Below are 19,158 nucleotides of genomic sequence, written 5' to 3' on the forward strand. Positions count from 1 at the left end.
AGTTCTGTAGGAAGAAGAATTAGCTTTGCAAATATACAAAATATCATCATTATTGTAAAAGACAGGGGAAAGAGTATACCGAAGACTTCAATTTATTACCAGACATAATCAGTACCAGCTTGAACGTCTACTATGTACTATGCATCATCTCATTTCATTTTTACAACCACCTTCTGAGTTGAGTTTCAGAGAGGCGTAAGGACTTGCCCAAGTTCCCATGGTTGGTTGTCAATGAACTCAGACTAAGGCTTCGGATTGAATCTAGATCCACCTGGCTCCAGAACCTGGATTTTTCACAGTGAACTCCTGCCTCCAGATTTCATGAGTGATGTTAGTAGCGTGAGAGCTTAGAATTTGGAGTAGTATCTCCAGGGCAGAGGCTTTCAACCATGGGCAGCATCTGACTCATCTGAACTAGCTTCTCTGGAATACAATTGTCCAAATGCAACCTGAGAGATTGGATCCATTAGGCCTTGGGAAGGGTCAAGAATTCTGCATTTTGAAAAATCTCTCCAGAAGATTCAACAGTTTATCCCTGTTTAAAAACCCCCTACTGTTACATATTAATTAGTTGAGCACAAACAATGTGCCAGTCTTTGTGTTAGGCGCTGGGGTATAGACGTGAATGAATCTGACTCTTTGTCTTTAAAGATCTTGTATTTTAGAAGAGAATTGATTATGTGGAATTTGCAACACAGAGCAATGAATGTTGCTGACACTGTGCACAGTGCTATGGGATGGTGGAGAAGCAAATGCCAGGCTTTACCCAGGAAGACTCTTCAAAAGAAGTTAACACTGGACCAGAAGCTTGAAGGGTGAGCAAGCATTTATCAGTTGGAATAAGTAGCCCAGATGGCATTTATGAAACGTGCAACAGTTCAGTTCAGGTTTTGCTGTTGGAAAGATTATTCTGGTGACTTTAAGAAAGATAGATTGGAGAAGGAAATCTAGACATACAGCAATCCAGCCTTCTGGTCCCCAATGACCTTGGGCTCCAGTCCAGGTCAGTAATCTCATTCAAATTGGAACTCTTTATCATTAGGAGCTACATTACATGTGAACTTGGGCCCCTTCCCTTCCTGAAAATTCTCTCTGACACTTTTTACTTCCTGCATCCTCCCTGGCCTTCCTCATCCCCATAGAACTGTTCTTCATTCTCACCATCTGCACATCTCTCCCTGGACCTCAGGGGATCCCAGTCCTTCCAGTTCACAATTCTCTGCCTGACCTTGCTTGGCTCATGCACAGTCCGGAAACTTTTGCTAGTCATCTGACAACACATTGGCTAATGTGTCCGCTTTGCCTAACTACAGAGAAGAGTTTATTTTGAGTCCATAAGTGAATCATTTTCATAGCATTATTTTTGGAAACCCCAAATGTTTTATATAAGAAACGTAGTTGCAGGAAGATGAAGCATTGAAATTAAATGCACAGACAATACTGTGTCAATACTGACATATTTCAGAACAAAGAGCTTGGGTGTATGGATTTGTATTGGGTTGTATAGGAGGTGTGCTTTGGTGGAATACAAAGTCTGAATTATTTAGGGAGGAAGTTGTCAAATGTTGTACTTTATGGAGACATGGTTTACAAGCTGACATTTATATTTTCTTCAGAACTATGCAATTTGGTCTTGTTCCTGCTTATGGATTAAAAAAGTTGAGATGCAAATGTCATTATACAACTGACAAAATGATACCTTAATGGCTTTAAAGTTCTTTGAAGAGCAAATAGGGAGGATTTCTCCTATTCGATTTTCCTGTTGTGGAGGCCCAGGACTAGATTAAATTAGGTGTGCCAGGTCAACACTGTATGGCATTCCAGCTAAATTTGACCGATTTTCCCAACAATTTCATTTGTTTGCTCATGATGACATACTGATTTTTAGTGCAGATACTGTAAGACTGTTAACAGTCCTATTGAATGGCCCATGTGGCCCATGAGCTGTGAGGTGGATCACTCCACCTTCTTTTATCTTTCACCATCCACACCCCTGGCTCTCTTGTCCCTGGTCTTTCTGCCTTGTCCCAGGTGGCTGAACATCTCGGGGAAAGTCCTGAACCAGGGCTTCTTGGTTCCAACTGCTGATATTCTGCGCTCCTTTTTATTTATCTTTATCTGACCCATAAGCATATTTCTCAGTGTGCTTATTCTAAATCTCTTCTGGCCTGCCAAATCCCTAACCTTCATCCCTACTTACTCACTCTTGGCAAATGACCTCACTTCCCAATTTCTAGAGGAAATTGATAGGGGCGCCTGAACCCCCTTGCTCCTCTCCATCACGACTTTCTCTGCATCCTTATTTTGGTTTTGCCTCCCATGTTTCTCAGAGACAGAAATGTGCCTCACCTTCAGGGGTAACATTTCCATTTGGTCTACCCTCCCTCACTTCCTCAGGGACTCCTCTGTCGTATCGTCGACAGTCAGTTCTCTCTGCTGACTCTTACAGAGCCTTCCTCCCACCTTCCCCAGGCTTCACACATTCTCAGCCCTTCCCAACGTTATAGCAACTGCTTCTCTGAGAGCAGTCCCCTCATTCTGGCCTCTCATCGCTCCTCTCCCTCCCTCATCAAACTTCTGGTAGAGATACCACTGTCTTCTGGTACAGATACCAATATACTTCTGGTATATTTTTACCACTCTGTCTTCATTCTGGGACCCACCAACACTCTTTATGTATATGTATCTCATTAGAGTTAGCTTGCTCTTTCTTTCAATGCTATTTATATACATTTTCCAATCAGTTTTTTTATGACTTCAGCCTGTTGTGTCTCTTCTTAAAAATTTTCCACCATTAGATGACAAACTTCTTACGCTCAGATGCTATGTCCGACTCATCTTAATTAAGTCTTGCAATATCTACTGCAGTGAAGTTTAGTCTTTCCTTAAATGTTATTTTCTCATAAGATCTACACTGATCTTCCTACTTAAAGCTCCGGCCGTGTCCCATCTTTAGCATTCCCAAATTCCCCTTACCCCTTATTAACTGAAATTATGTCTAATTGCCAATGAGATTGCCTTCTAAGAATGGTTTCCCAATAATTTATAAATGTGTACCTGGGAGATCTGGGATCACACCATCTGATCAAGATGATTCGGGGACATGGCAGCACAAAAGTTGTGATTAAAAAAGAACCCAATCAATTGTGTTGTATGTTATATATGGGATGATTTGAATAGAGTCTATGAGAGGGAAGCCTGTAGAGCAAGAATTGTTGAGAGATCTTCCACTATTGGGGGGCAGGGCGAGGACAGAGCATGCCGCTTGGCCTCCCGCCCTATCTGCTTTGCTGGATGAGCCTCGCCCCGTAGGGAAGATGGTGTGGTGGCTTCAGGCTGACTCAGATCTTGCTGTCAGACCACCAGAAACGGACAGACTGGCCAACAGCTCAGACAGAGCCTTTGGTGGCAGGTGATAAGGGTTCTCTTCTGCCTGAGGTCTGGGTCTCCCCACAATCCCAGGGCTGATCACCTGAGGGGAGCTGGCTCCCCATGACTGCACTCTCGAGAGACATTAGAAACCAGGTCGTTAAAATTTCAATTTACAGTGAGAAACAGAGCAGCCATTTTTCTCCTGTGGGAAAATACGCAGGAGAAACCAGTGGTAAGCAGAGGGGTGCTGGGTGCCTTCCTCTGCCTTCACCGTAGCCACTGAGGAGGACGTGGTTCTAGATGCCTCCAAAGCAAGTGTGCTGCTTGCTGCAACCACATGTCAGAAATAACATCAAAGCTAAGTTCCCACATGCTTACTACAGGCAGCTTCCACCACAGCACTACTGGTGGGAACCAGTGGAATAATCCCTGCAGAAGACTTTGAAATTATCTTCTCTCTCTCAGTCCATCTGTATCAGGACACTTGCTTTCCTTTTATGCTTTTTGTGACTCAGTATCGAACATCAGCATATGCAATAGGAGGACACACTAACTTGATAACAGGAATGAATAATAAATGAAGATGTCAGTGGCGTGGAGGGAAGGAGAAGCCAATCATGGCTACTGAACCCCCCAGACCTGATTATACAGAGATGTCTCTATTTACCATGGCGAGGCCTGAGAGCCAGCTTTCCCAGCATTGATAAAACCCTGCTGAAATCCATCAGCTTAGACTAGTGGGAGGCCTCAAGTCATCTCAATAAATAGTAATGTAAACAATGCTTTACTGCAGCAGGGTGTTTTCATCCCAATGGAAGATGTCTTGGAGCACACAGTTCCCAGGGCAGAAGATCAGAGAGAGTGTTATAAATACCCAGCAAAAAGAATGATCATTTCCTTGGGCTGTTTCTAATTGACAGAGCAGATGTCGACCCACACTTCATCTATCTGGGATTTCACAATTTGGTGTCACCATGTGGGACCGGCACCCCGGGACGCAATCAACCCTCCATGGAGACACCCTGCAGGGACAGAGGGGTTTGTGTGTGTCCTGCAAACATTCACCACAGGAAGACCCCTGCCTGGACCCTGCTGTGTCTTGGTCACACTGAGCAGACTCTTAAACTCTGAAAATCTTGGTGAATCACAGGTAACCCTCTGAGTCTCTACCCCCCACCTTGCTTCTTGAAGGATAATGTAAATAAAAAATAGTTGCTAAAGGTTGGTCATAAATTTGCCTGCTCAGAATAAAACCACCTTAATCAACTCTCTTTACATCAAACTATATGGAAGATTAGTTCCACTAATGAAACATTTATTCTATAGATCATACAAGTAGAGAAATGTGTGAATTCTATACTGAATTGATGACAAAGACATTTCTTTCTTTCTTTTTTTTTTTTTTTTTGCCTCTAACCCTGGGCTGTCCCACTGTTCACTTCTGTCTTCCTGAAATACTTACTGACACAGAACAAAATCTACTCACTGGGAGGTTGTGAGGTAAATAAGACATGTATATGAGAATGCCTGGCTCGAGCCCTGTATTCAGAGGAAACTTCATAAATATGTGTTGAGTTACAATGACTTTGAAAGTAGAATTTCTAGTTCACCAATTGCGGCGCTGCCTCTAAATACATTTTTCACCCAAGAATTCAGCAAATTTGTTTTGGGAGTCCTTGAATCTAGCTCACCCAGGATCAATGGATACTGAAAATGTGTCTTATGGCAGGAAATGTGGGGGTAGCTGGGTGAGAATCCTAGTAAGAAAACCCATTTATCAAATTCACTTTCTGAGCAGAAACCACATTTCTTCAGCTCAGTTTTAAGATGTTCCTTGTGTGAGTTGTTTCCCTGTAACTGGGGCCACGGGCCATGGCCCCGTGGTAGCTTCTGGACCTAAGGTGACTTCTGGGAGCCAGGCCCACACCTCTCCCCTCTGGGGGACACGTGAGTTGTCAGCAGGGAGGCTCTGACTCATCAGTAGGTGAGGGGAAATCTCTTTGACGTAAGTCATTAAAGCGTTTGGATTTCCAAAGGAAGTTTTAGATGAGGCTTTGTTGAGTATCCAAAGGGCTGGAAAAAGAAAGGAGGGAACGGAAAGGCAGCTTTATGCCAAGTCTATGGAAATACTGTGTGAAAAGCAACTCAAGGCAGATGGCCTGTTCTGGAAAGTGAATGGGAGCTCCAGAGGGTGCTGGTTTTTGTTTAACTAAGAAAAAGAAACAAACAAGTAGACATTCAAGATGGCTTTGTGGCCATCAAGAAAAGGGCTGAGCCCAGAGAGAAAGCTGCTGAGGGCATGTGAACACACTGGATGTGAGCTAGGGACCCCAATTCTGATCTGTGTTCTGCTCCGACCAGGGGCATGAGCCTGGGAGAATAATTAACCTTTCTGGGTCTCTGTTTTCTCCAGTATTAGAGGGGGCCTTGGGCCTTATGATTCCCAATATTATCCTAGTCCCAGGCTTCTGGGAGGCCCGCTGGTGAAGAGCAGCGTGTCCCAGGCACTGTGCTAGGAGATTACATATGTTTTCTCATTTACTCTATGCAAGCATCCCTACAGGCTAAGTAAAACTGTTTTCCTATTTCAGAGATGGAAGCAGAGTCTTGAAAGGGGGAAGTGACTTGGTGGGCTGCATAGGTGTAGAAGGTTCTGGAGGCAGCATTAACTCTGAATCGGCCTTTCTGATGAGGGCTGAGTGATTCAGGAGCTGTGCTTCTGTCCCTGTGGCATCCAGAGAAGAGTAGAGGCCAGCCTGGTCACAAATCTGTCCTAGTCCAGTGGCGGGAAGCTGTCAGTTTCGCGGGGGTCCTCTCATAAGCTGGAGGATATTTTCTCCTGTCATGCCCAATGGCCAGGACTTGAGAACTGAGGTGAGGTGGAGCAAGGAGGGCTTCCTTGGGCCAGTGAAGAATTCTCCACAGCCCATTGGCCCCAACTCAGGGAAACCCCAGCTCTGCAGAAAAATGACCTTGGAATCATAGAGTCTTAGGATTTAAAGATAAAATGGATTTCTGGGGTGCCTGGGTGGCTCAGTTGGTTAAGCGACTGCCTTCAGCTCAGGTCGTGATCCTGGAGTCCCAGGATCGAGTCCCACATCAGGTTCCCTGCTCGGTGGGGAGTCTGCTTCTCCCTCTGACCCTCCCCCCTCTCATGCTCTCTCTCTCTCTCATTCTCTCTCTCAAATAAATAAATAAAATCTTAAAAAAAAAAATGGATTTCTGCATTCAGCAGTTCTAATACATGAGTCTGTCTGAAACCAGTAGCCTGAAGCTAGATTCAGAAACTTCCGGAGTGGGGCACCTGGGTGGCTCAGTCAGTTGAGCAGCTGCCTTTGGTTCAGGTTGGGCTCCCTGTTCAGTGGGGAGCCTCCTTCTGCCCCTCCTCCTTGCTTGTGCTCTCTCTCTCAAATAAATAAATAAATCTTAAAAAAAAAAAAAAGAAAGAAAGAAAGAAGGAAGGAGCTGCAGGAGATTCCCGGGCAGGCTGGTAGGGGAGCTCTGAGTGCTGTGTGCAGAGCTCCTTCTGGACCGAGACTCTGGCTCCTTCGCATCTTCCAGGCTCTGGGGATGCCTGGCACTGACTCTATTCTGAGGTGGGATTGTGCCATGAAAGCAGGGCCTGGGGCCTCTCAGGGAGGCATCTGGGAATTGTGATCCAGATTCAGGTCGAGCATCAGCACCACAGGTAACTAGGAGTCCAGATGCCTTTTCTCCCCTGACATAAAAGTGTTTGCTGGAAGCCTTCTCGGTGTCTCGCTGCCATGACTGAAGGTGTGGGAGAGAAAGTCACTTGGAAATACGTTCGAGAGAAGGATGATAATTATCGCCCGTTCTTTATTTTTCAGTGTTAGATTATTCTGTTAGTGGGTGATCCAGGTCTTTTCCTTCTCTGCTCTATTATATATTACCTTTATGTTTTTGCAGTTGGACTTTGCCCTTATGCTATTTGATAGTGGAGGGAAGGGCAATGGAGAAGGCCCGATCAAGGAATCCTGGTCCAATGGTGGTAGGAGGAGATTCATGTCAAGTGTTAGGTGTTAATGCGGTGGGATCTGAGGGCCACAGTGGGCCACTAACCAAATAGAGCAATATCTTTAGGGAGAGCTCCTTGCTCAGATTAGCCAGGCACAGATAAGGGTAGGGGGGATGGGGCCCTGTGTGGTGTTCAAGGGATAAATGGGACAAGCTAGGGGAGATATCACAGAGGGTGGTGTTCTGGGCAATCAGGAGAAAGTCGGGGTCCTCAGCACCTGGTCAGAAGGAGGTAAACAGTGGTCAGAAGGAGGTAAACAGTGTAAGGAGAGGCGGGGCCGATGGCTCGAGCAAGGGCTGCGCTGTGTTTTTCAGGAAAGCAGTATGGTGAGCTGATGGGAAACACATTGGGCTGAGGGATCAGAGAGAAGAGGGTTCCAGCCCAGATTCTATCAAGTGTTTCTGTGACCTGTGTACACCTACTGAACCCCTTTGAGACTCAATTTTTCATCTATAAAATGAGGGGTTGAATTGGATGGGTCTTGGGATTTCTTTCAGCTCTAAATTAGGACAGTTGCGGCTACTGGCCTGAGAAAAATTGATGACACATCTGCTGCATGGGAGGCCTCTTCTGATGATGGGCCTTGTGTGTTCTGGGTGTGAGAAGCAGGAGTGAGCCCCGTTTGAGCGGAGCATACCAGCGTCACACGGCACCTTTCATCGGCTCTGAGAACTCCATGTGCTGTTCAAACATCTTTGCCGATACGAGTGATACAAACCCTGAACGTCACAACACAGACGCGGAAGCAAATCAGGGGCAGGGTCGCCTTGCACAGCTGATCTGGAACGTCTACCAGCCCAGATGTTTCTGTGTCCTCAACACTTAAAAAAATCTGGGTGATGTGTTCATGGGTGTTTGCTATAGTGTTCTTTCTGTATGTTGAAAATACTTCATGACGACAGTGATCTTTATTTGTGTAGGAAGAATGTGGGGAGCAAGCACCCTGGTACAGTTAATAGCTGACAGTTTTGGAGTCTGGCAGGCAGGCTAACTGTGTTAAGAGTTCTTAGAGCCTCAGGACTAAGGGTAGCACTGCCTGCCCACTTGAAATGAACACCGCCCACACTTTCATCCCCTCCTCCCAGGCCACACCGGCGAGCGGTAGCCCCGGATGGTGAGGAGAAAGCGTGAGCACTGGGTGCTGCCCTGTGTGGATCCATCTCCGTGCCTCTGGTTAGGATGACCTGAATTTTCCTTGGTTCACAGTCCTACAGCTTCTCAGATGGGAGGGAAATGGAGGTGATAACGGAACCAGGAAGAGGGAAAAGGCCGAGGGTCCCCTTGCCTCCTAGGGAGCTGTAAGCGAAATCTTTCCCAGAGCGCAGATACTTAGGGCAGACACAATAGCGTGAGGACAATAAGCATTCCAAGCCACATACGGAAATGGAATTTATGTATTTTCTGTGTCGTTGAAGGCCTTAGGGGGTTACGGGGCGGGGGCTGGGAGACTACTCTCAGACAACAGAGAGACCCTTTGCTCTCACTAACAGATCTTCAAGCATCCTCTCATGGAATTTGGCACCCATGCTGAAAGCCAAAGATGAAAAATTTATTTCAAAAAGATAAGCAGTGACTTTAACTGCTAAGAATAAACCCACAGTCACTCCAGCCTGCGGACCTCCCGGCTTTACATAAATCAATTTCTTGACAATTTTGCTCTGTCTTCCACATACATAATAAGAATCTTTGAGATGTTCACCTTGGTTAACCCTCCTTTCATTTCCTTTAAACAAAGAAGGCAATATGAGGAAGCAAGTTTTCTTTCCTTTCCCTTATGTGTTGGTATTAGAGAAAGTTGGCAGTTCTAGAAACTGAAGTATGCTTGAAGCAGTTCTAGACACTGAAGTATGCTGAAGCAGATGGAGCTTAGGCTGTGCTGGCATAATACATATTAAGTGGGGATTTTATATTGCCAAATTATATTTTATATATAAACTTACAAAATGTTTCCTTCCATTATTCATACTATTACTTAACTTCTTTTAAATGTATTGTTGTTGCCTAAAATTCAGGACAGCTGAACTTTGGACTCCGTGTCTTAAGCTCTATTTTTGACCTTAATGAAATGCTTAATTCTTGTAAGATGAAATTAGGACTTAAATGCTTCTTTCTTAGCTTGGTCCTGAACACTGGCATGCTACTCTCTTAAGGAGGTTTGGGTAAAAAAAAAGTCCCCCCAAAACCAACTCTCTATCTTTTCCAACTTAGACCAAATATTTCCCTCACCGCCTTAATTCCATGGATCCAGAGAAAAAGAAATTGGATTGTATTTTTAGGTAGCTATTAAATATTAACAATTTCGAATGTATTTATTAGAGATGCACTATTCTGGGATGTAGTGGAAGGGTGGGCTTTGAGATCATACAAGCCTGAATTCAGATGCCGGCTATAATGTATGCTGTGATCTTGGGAAAATTTCCTATCCATTCAAAGGCTCAGTTTTCTCATCTGGAAAATGGGAATATTGATACAAACCACTCTGATTAGCTGTGAGTATTAGATGAGAAAATGTATTATGGGTAAAAAAAAAAAGTGCTATGTCAGATACTAAATGCTAAATGAAAGTGAGACCATAGCATTTTCCTGACATGGTGTAGCTCACCCAACCACATCTCATAGCGAGGTTCCAAATGTACTGAGGGGAGAGCAAGGCTGGGAAGTTCTCTGAGAAGGGGAAGAGAGGGAGAGAGAGGAGGCAGAGGGAGACACTAGAGAGGGAGTATCTTCAGCAGCAGGGGAATGAGAGCCACCCAACTCCACCTGAGCTCTCCTGTCCTTGCACACATTGGCCCTGGGTGAGCACCTTGAGGAGGATGGGGAAGAACATGTAAGTCATGGATCCATGGGCCTTGCTCTTGGAGAGAGATGACAAAAACTGCTTTGGAGGTTTTGAAGGATGCTGGGACTCGGGACAGACACTCTGTTTAGGAGTAAAATTTGTCTAATTGGTTCGAGTTTTCTTATTTCTGGAGTATGGGGAAGGAGTTGGGGCTGTGGTGTGTTTTCAAGCACCCTAACAACTACATGGTATTCTAAAAATATTCTGTATGTGAATAATCCAATGGTGGTGGTAGTAATCGGGAGGCACCAGGTTGACTGAAAAGTTGGTTGGCTGGTGCCTGAGGTGCTTGATAAATGTGAAAAGTCATACAATGTGGAGTTTTTCATTTTTATTTTTTGTTTTTGAAAAAGAAATTAGGAGCTTTGTTGTTGTTGTTTTACCACATGGGGTGGTCATATCCAAGATGGCTTCATGGTCCGATATCACCAGCTCCAGCCACCAGCTCTTCTTTCTAGATGGCAGGAAGGAGGAAGGAGAAGGGCCAGCCCCTTCCCTCTAATGACAGTTTCCAGAAACCACATACATATTCTGCTCTTATCTCATTGACTAAGGCATGGTCACATGTCCACCGTTAGCTGCTAGAAAGGCTGGAGAATCAATGATCCCAACTAAAAATTGGGATTTTTCTCAGGAAGCAGAGGCTAGTGACTGCTGGAAGGCACTTCTCAGTCTCTGTTGGAATTTATGTGTATGATCACGTTCCAGCTAGAGCTGACATTAGCTTCAGGTCTTAAAATTAATCAAAAAATTTTCTGGGAATGTTATAAGTATCTTCTGGCTAGAGATAGGAGTCTCATATATGCCAAAGTCACGAGTACTGGCAAATTGGTGAAATAGAGATCTGTTTTAGTGCCATGGTAAATTGTGGGTTTAAGTTGAAACATGTACCTTTGTTACACATATAATTTTATAAAACTTTCTATTTCCCAAAGAATCTCCCGCCTGCACTGATTATTTTTTAATATGTTTATTAAAGTTACTCATTTTATACTATTTGTGAAGATGTATGCCAGGCACTATAGGGAATAGATCACTTCCTTGAAGGAATTTATAGTAGGGTAGAATAATAAAGATTATTTCACACAAACTTGAAAAATACACAATAGAAGCATGAGTGGGAATCTAATGGTCAAATCACTAGCTGACAATGCCAGACAGAACTGTTATCCTCTGCTTGACCTTAAACTGGCATATGCTGTGTGCACAAAGATTTCTTAGCTCTGACTGTGCTCAAGGCCTTGACTAGAGTTTGGTTATTGTTCATACTCTTCCAAAGAAGAAGAGAATAACTCTCATGATTTTCTATAAATACTTGATTCAGAATCCAGCTTAACAACTGTTTTTCATGATAAATTTCAGAGGTAGAGTTTTCAGCTGCAAGTCTGATCATCTTCCTGAAATCAATCCATTGGCCCAGGGCATAGTGAAGAGTGTCCTAAGGGAAGTGAGGGAGGATTGTATTTCTGTACTCTGCAGGGCAAGAGCAAGTCAAAAGCAGTGTAGGACAGATTTGCAAAGGAGATGGGGTAGGTAGATACTTTAAGGACCAATAAAGAAATGAGAGTTCATTGGAATACAAATGGATATAGATAGCCAGTGGTAGGCACTGAGAAGGAATTATGTGATAGCCATAATGTCCCATACCTGACCCACAGAGTTTACCTGATAACCATATGGCAGGATGCTGAGTCTGCCCCATCTAGTTACATTTCTTTGATCCCATCCATGGGATTTCCTCAAGCAAATCAATATGTGAAATTATAACTTTTAAAATGTGGCAGGTGTAGGCTATATCCTTTTATGGGAGCTGAAGTGGAGTCCAAAGACATGTTCATGAGCCATGCTTTGTCACTTTCCTCAATAGTGTCCACAATTCTGATGTTAAGACAAGCTAGCTATGGTTGCATGAGTCACGGTAATATGTTTTTACTATTTCTTATTTCTGAGATTTTCATCACAATTTATTTTCTACAAAGCAACATCAACCTTTTTTTTTTTAAATTTTATTATGTTATGTTAGTCACCATACAATACATCATTAGTTTTTGATGTGGTGATCCACGATCCATTGTTTTCATATAACACCCAGTGCTCCATGCAGTATGTGCCCTCCTTAATACCCATCACCGGGCTAACCCCTCCCCCCTCCCCCCTCGCCTCTAAAACCCTGTTTGTTTCTCAGAGTCCATAGTCTCTCATGGTTCATCTCTCCCTCTGATTTCCCCCGCTTCATTTTTCCCTTCCTTTTCCTAATGTCTTCCATGCTATTCCTTATGTTCCACAAATAAGTGAAACCATATGATAATTGACTTTCTCTGCTTGACTTATTTCCCTTAGCATAATCTCCTCCAGTCCCATCCATATTGATGTAAAAGTTGGGTATTCATCCTTTCTGATGGCTGAGTAATATTCCATTGTATATATGGACCACATCTTCTTTATCCATTCATCTGTTGAAGGGCATCTCAGCTCTTTCCACAGTTTGGCTATTGCGGACATTGCTGCTATGAACATTGGGGTGTATATGGCCCTTCTTCTCACTACATCTGTGTCTTTGGGGTAAATACCCAGTAGTGCAATTGCTGGGTCATAGGTAGCTCTATTTTTAAATTTTTGAGGAACCTCCACACTGTTTTCCAAAGTGGCTATACCAACTTGCATTCCCACCAACAGTGTAAGAGGGTTCCCCTTTCTCCACAACCTCTCCAACATTTGTTGTTTCTTTCCCTGTCCATTTTTGCCATTCTAACTGGTGTAAGGTGGTATCTCAATGTGGTTTTGATTTGAATTTCCCTGATGGCTAATAATGATGAACATTTTTTCATGTGTCTGTTAACCATTTGTATGTCTTCTTCAGAGAAGTGTCTTTTCATATCTCCTGCCAATTTTTTGACTTGATTATTTGTTTTTTGGGTACATCAACCTTTTTTGGTTTAAGAATAGAAATAGCAATGAGGGGGCACCTAGGTGGCTCAGTCCATTGAGCATCTGACCCTTGATTTCAGCTCAGGTCATGATCTTGGAGTCGTGAGATGGAGCCCTGTGTCAGGCTCTGTACTCAGCACGGGGTATCACCCTCTGCCCCTCCCCGCTTCATTCTTTCTCTCTCTCTCTCTCAAATAAATAAGTCTTTAAAAAAGGGAATAGCAGTGAGGCTGTTAAGGTGATAACAAGCTCATTTTGTAAAGAGAGAAACAGAAGCATTGGGCTATTTGTGCAACAAGCGTTAGGCACCTGGCACATCTGGATGTTCAGCCCTCTACATATTTCACTGCTAAATTTCCCTGTAGAGAAGATTTATCCCTGCACCGGATATACCATGGAAAGTTTCATTATTTATTTATTTATTTATTCATTGGAAAGTTCCATTTTTAGAGGAACACAAAATTCTTTGTGCATGCCAAGTAATATGGACCTATTTAAAACATGAAAGCAGTTCCATGACAAATAGGAAGTTCTGTTTTTTGAGAAGAATATTCTGTTCTAGATATATTGGTTGGGAAACCTACATTTCCAATTGGGTCTTTGGCTCATCATCAGCCAAGTAAAGAACCAAGGTCCAGGGGCTATGGTAAGATTAGAGATGATGGCTCCCAGCACAGGGCTCTTTTAACAGACTTGTTTGCAAGATGGCAGGCCTGTAGCCTTGTGGGAGACTACACACTTGAGAGAATGCTCTGCAGAGAATGAGTGTGTGGCACAGCAGAAGTTGTCTGGAGTGAGCTGTGTAACTACCACCCGCATGCAAGCTCCCAAAGCCCCAGGTAGGGCGACTCCTACTGAGCTGGATGTGTTATTTGGTCTGTGAGTGGATGCTGAGGATGGCCTGTTTCTTCTGGGGATAATGGGGGCTCCTTTGCTGTTGATCAGCAGGGTCAGTATGGAAGGGTCAGCCAGGGTCAGTATGGAAGCCATGGCAGGTATTTTGGATTTTGCTTCTGCTGATACTTGGCTGGACCAGCAGTAAACACTACACAAAAATGACCCTCCAATCCTTTCTTCAAACCTCCCTTTCTGTGTCTCCCTGCGGCAGTCATAACAAATGTACAGACCCATTACTGCAGATCAGTGCCCACCGTGGTAAAGTTCCATTTCTTTGCGTCTTCTGCAGCCTTATTTTCTCTATGTCTGCCCGGAGAGATTTTGACTCAATTCCTTCTTTTTGAGCGAATCAGGAGAGGATTTCATGATTTTACTTGTTGTCATCCATTCTCGTTCATCAGAGAAGTTTAAAGTTTACTGCAGCTCTTGCAGCCTCCTCCATAGCAGCCTGAATTCTGTGGAGCGGTCCAGTTAGAACAGGCTGTCTTCAGAGGGAAGCCAAAGCCAGACAGACTTGGCCACAGGGTGTATGATGAGTCTGAACCACCGATCAGGCGAATAAGTGGATGGTTCTGATCTCTTTTAGCAAGGATCATGGTGACAGAACCACAAGTGGTGGGATGATTATTCAGTTACTGTAATGGTTGGCTGAAGCGAGTTGCCCAGGGGTCTTTCTTTGGCTTATTGGCTAGTCCTTATGACAGAGAAAACGACCAGAATAGCCAATATTGTACCATTAGAAAGTGCTTGGCTGCACTCAAGTTTAAGGCCATTTGGTTTGCATGCATTCAAGTATCATTTTATCTCCAGTATACACCATTCAATTTGCTCTTCTTTTCAAAAACAAAAAATGAACTTGAGTCTAATCCCTTCTTTTCTACCTGTCATAATGTGTGGCTTACTTTTTCCAACCCTCTGAGCCAGAACAGAAGCAGCTCCCTAGAGGCTGTTGAACCCGGGGTCAGGGTTCCGAGAGAGCTGGAGGAGAGGGTGGGACATAAACCAGATTTCACCCTTTACACCAAAAATTGCTTCTCTAGAGCCAGCAGCCCCACGCTCACTTTCAAGTGATTGAAATGGAGAGGAGGTGGTGGGGAGGATGCTCAAGAGGAGATATAGAGTGGAGTTATTAAAAATATCAAACTTAAAAAAAATCCCATCAAACTTTCAGTTACAAGATGTATGAATTTTGGGGTTCTAAGAGATAGCACAGCAACTATAGTTAGTAATACTGTACTGTTCACTCGAAAGTTGCTAAGAGAGTAGATTTTAAGTGTTCTCACACACAAAAAATGGTAACTATGTGAGAGGATGGGTGTGTTAACTTGATGGTGGTAATCATTTCACAAAATGTATTTATATTAAATCAAGTTGTACACTTTAAATATATACAAGTGTATTTGCCAATTATCCCTCAACAAAGCTGGGGGGAAAAGCATCAAGCTCTAGAGTCAGGTTACTTGGGTTCCCAGACCCCGATTTTACTTATTAGGGAGATCACCACAGACTACTCCCTGAGGATCAGTGTCCTCATCTGTAAAATGGGAATCACACAGACCTTGCTCATTGTGGGGGAGGATTAGATTATCAATGTCAGGGGCACGAAGCAAGCACTCGATACACATAAGCTGTTAGTGTTGTGAGAGCATTGGGTGATGCCTTCTCAGAGCCTCCAGGCATCCATTCCCTTCTCTAGGCCTTGGTCATGAGGAGTCTTACTTCTATCGGAGTCCTGGGGACTCTTTGCACATTTAATTCCAATTCCAGATTAGCCTCATTTGATGATTTACTCCTCTTTGTCTGGCAGGCTAGGCTGTCTGCCCAGCCATTTTCACCTTGAGTCCTGCATTGATTTATAGACCCATGCAATCTGCCCATGTGCACTCTGAAGGTAATATGCTGCAGTGATTATTATAGCTCCCATTATAAACATATAAAGAGAATTATTTTCTGATGAAGCATGGTCCTCACCAGCCTGCGTGCAGCCCTATGCTATATGAGTTGTAATCCTGAGCAGAACTGCTGGATGCCCTGTATGTCCATGGCTTAGCCCACCTGTGCCCCCAGCCTCTGTGCTCCCACTGAACTTCCCGAGGCCTCTGGTTCACGTGGGGTCACGGTCCTGACCGCAGCCTTAGTCATACCACTCTAGGGGTCAGGCTCAGAAACGACCCTCCAGTGACCTTCGGTCAACTCCCTCAACCCATGGGAGGCCAGTCATGTGGCCCCCTGGGTGAGCATGTGTGCAGGGAGGTCATGACTTCAGGTCACAATGCTGGCGTGGCAGGTGCCTCATGAGGTAAGATTTAGAGCTGGTGCATCAGGTCACCGACTCTCCGCCTTTCTCTCTTCTGATCTTCATCTTGTGTTTCACTGTTTCTTGGCAACTAAGCTGTGCGTGGCAATTTTTGCGTATTTTCCAGAAGTGTTTCTCCTCTCCTCTTTCACAGAACTATTCAGAGGGTTCCCCAGTTGGCAGATCCCAGCTTCCCTCCATGCTGGAAGCACAAATACAGCACCCAGCTATCCCCTCATGGAGCAAAGAGAGGGGTACACCAACACAGTCACAAATGCACAAGCTTCATGCTGAAGCCTCATAAAGATGAGTGCCCAAATCAGTGTGGGACATTGGCTGTCACTTAGCTCTGAACTTGTGGTTTCCAGACAGCTGTCATATGTCCCTAGAGCAGGTGCTCTGCTTCTACAGTGCTGGGATTCTGCCACGGGGTTGGGCAGCAGCCCTCTGGGCCCCCTTCTTGCATTTTGAGCTACAAGATGCATGCCTATTCTGAGATGCAGGAATGCCTGAGAAGTTCCCAAACCACACTTATAAAATGAAAACTATATTTAAAAAACCCAAGCATTAAAGAGTGGAGTAGATAATCTTATGGAGTAAGCTTGTAAAAGAGATAAACTCCTAACTCTATTAGCTTCTATAAGGCTCTCACTAAAAAACAATAATTATCTAGAACAACCGAATCCAAAACTGGTCTAACATTTGATTTCAGTGCAAATTTTCCAATGGTCTTAGTCTATAGATCTATAGTCTATATCGTGTAAGCTATATCTATATTTATAGTCTATTGATCTACTGGGACCTACAAGTACCAGTGGCTTCTGCCCCCCAACTCAACTATAGGAGGTTTACTCTTTATGCTTAGATTATTCAAACTAATCTTAATTAGCATCTTTAACAAAACAGGCCACCTATGAGGTCCAGCCCATTCTTCTCTGTCTCTCTCTCCTCTCTTCTCTTGGGGCAAATAAAAAGGAAGAGCCAGGCTGGTCATCAGCTACTTCTTTATCCCAAGCTCCTGTCTTATTCTCTGAAATAGGAAAGAAGTGGTTTTCCACTTCATTCTTAGATTGAATCCCTTCAATCTCACATTGGAGTTTCCCAAATAGCAACTGGTGGGCTAAATGGCAGAGAGTCCTTGCATCCTCTGAAGCAGGACCCCACATTCCAAGTGTATATAGGAAATGTGCATGTTCCTGGAAAGATGGTCCAGAGCTTTTATGAGGAATTTACAGGCATCTGTAACCTCCTTCCTCCTCCAAAGGTTAAGTTTCTGGGAAGTGCCGCTTGGGACACATGTGTAAACCATTGTCATCAGTTTCTAGCATTTGATAGAGCTCATTTGCAAGCCTTATAAACTTGCACACTCTTCCAGAAATTATTTCCAAAGGTAACTTGAACCTCTTCTTAGAGATTTTTTTGAATACTGTTTAGGGAATTTTTAAACAGAATTACAGCTAGTTTAATAATACCACAAAGGCCAGCTGATTCTCTAAACCAAAATTTTAAACAGAACATTTCATTTGTACGTTTTGATTAGGAAAGTAATATGTGGGGGTGCCTGGGTATCTCAGTCGGTTAAGCATCCGACTCTTGGTTTCAGCTCAGGTCATGATCTCGGGGTCCTGGGATCGAGTCCCGCGAGCCCCACATGGGGCTCTGCGCTCAGTGGGGAGTCTGCTTCCTTCCCCCTCTTTCTCCCTCTGCCCTTCCCCCACTCATGCACACACTCTCTAAAATAAAGAAATAAATCTGAAAAAAAGTAATATGGTTAATTGTAGATAACTGAGAAAATATAGAAACACATAAACGTAAAAAAGTTCACTTGTTACTGTGCCACCCATTAGCAACCCATGTTGTATGGCTTTCAGATCGATTTACAAATTTATGTATCCCAAATATGTTGGGATTGTACCAGAAAACACAAATATATCATGAACTTTATCACTTTCCGAATCTTTTATTTTAGCAGTTGAACAGTTATTATGGTATGTATATAATATATTTTTAACTAATTACCTATTATATAATTATCTATTGTTATTTTCTCATTTTACATAATTAAATGGATGCCTACCAGAACAGACTTGTAAACAACTATTGTTTATTAAAATTTATTATTTTAGTTATTATGCTAAACATAGGACTTATGTTATTTTGATTATTTCTGAATACAATTTGTGATTTAGTACTATTTGCCCATTTAACGGATCAGGAAGAGCCACTGGGCTCAGAGATATTCAATGGCACAGAGCCATTAAATTAAGGAGTGGAAATCAGAACTGAGGCTTTGCATAAAGTCTTACAAATGGAATTTTTGGGTCAAGAATATGAATATTTTTAAGCCTTTTGACCATATTTCCAAATTGTTCTCCTGATGTGAATTTATACCAGCAGTGAAACAAGTGTCTCTTTTTTTAACAGCTTTCAGGAAAGGAGGTTCTGCAGCATCTCATGGTCCATTTTAGGTTTTGATAATACTTTGCATTGGACTCTGCTTTGCAGATCAGTTGAGCTCCACCTGGCTGCTGGCCTCATCAATTACTTTCAGAAATGAAGAACAAGTCCGTATCCTCAATACTTATTCTTGGACACTGTAAAAGAGCAGTTTAAGACATTATGTTCATTTATTGATATATTCACATCAGACATTTTTCTTAAAAAAATTGTGGGATGATCATAATAGTTCTCCTTTTGTCCTTCTATTCTTTATCTTTCCTAGGTAGTGTTTAGTTTCCATCTCCTTTCATTGTTTCCCTCTTTCCTGACTCTTGTTAGCTCAGTTTTTTT

General features: G+C 43.3%; 1 long non-coding RNA gene across 1 annotated transcript in view; it reads left to right on the plus strand.

Annotated features, from left to right (window-relative positions):
• Positions 1-633: 633 nt before the first annotated feature.
• The window catches only part of LOC144378946 (uncharacterized), a 21,135-nt gene continuing 2,610 nt past the window's right edge, over positions 634-19,158 (plus strand). Inside the window, exons 1-2 of the long non-coding RNA XR_013440886.1 lie at positions 634-815; positions 4,293-4,522. This is a non-coding gene — a long non-coding RNA (uncharacterized LOC144378946). The remainder of the gene's footprint in view (positions 816-4,292; positions 4,523-19,158) is intronic.

Source organism: Halichoerus grypus, chromosome 9 (assembly GCF_964656455.1).
Source record: "Halichoerus grypus chromosome 9, mHalGry1.hap1.1, whole genome shotgun sequence".
NCBI lineage: Eukaryota > Metazoa > Chordata > Mammalia > Carnivora > Phocidae > Halichoerus > Halichoerus grypus.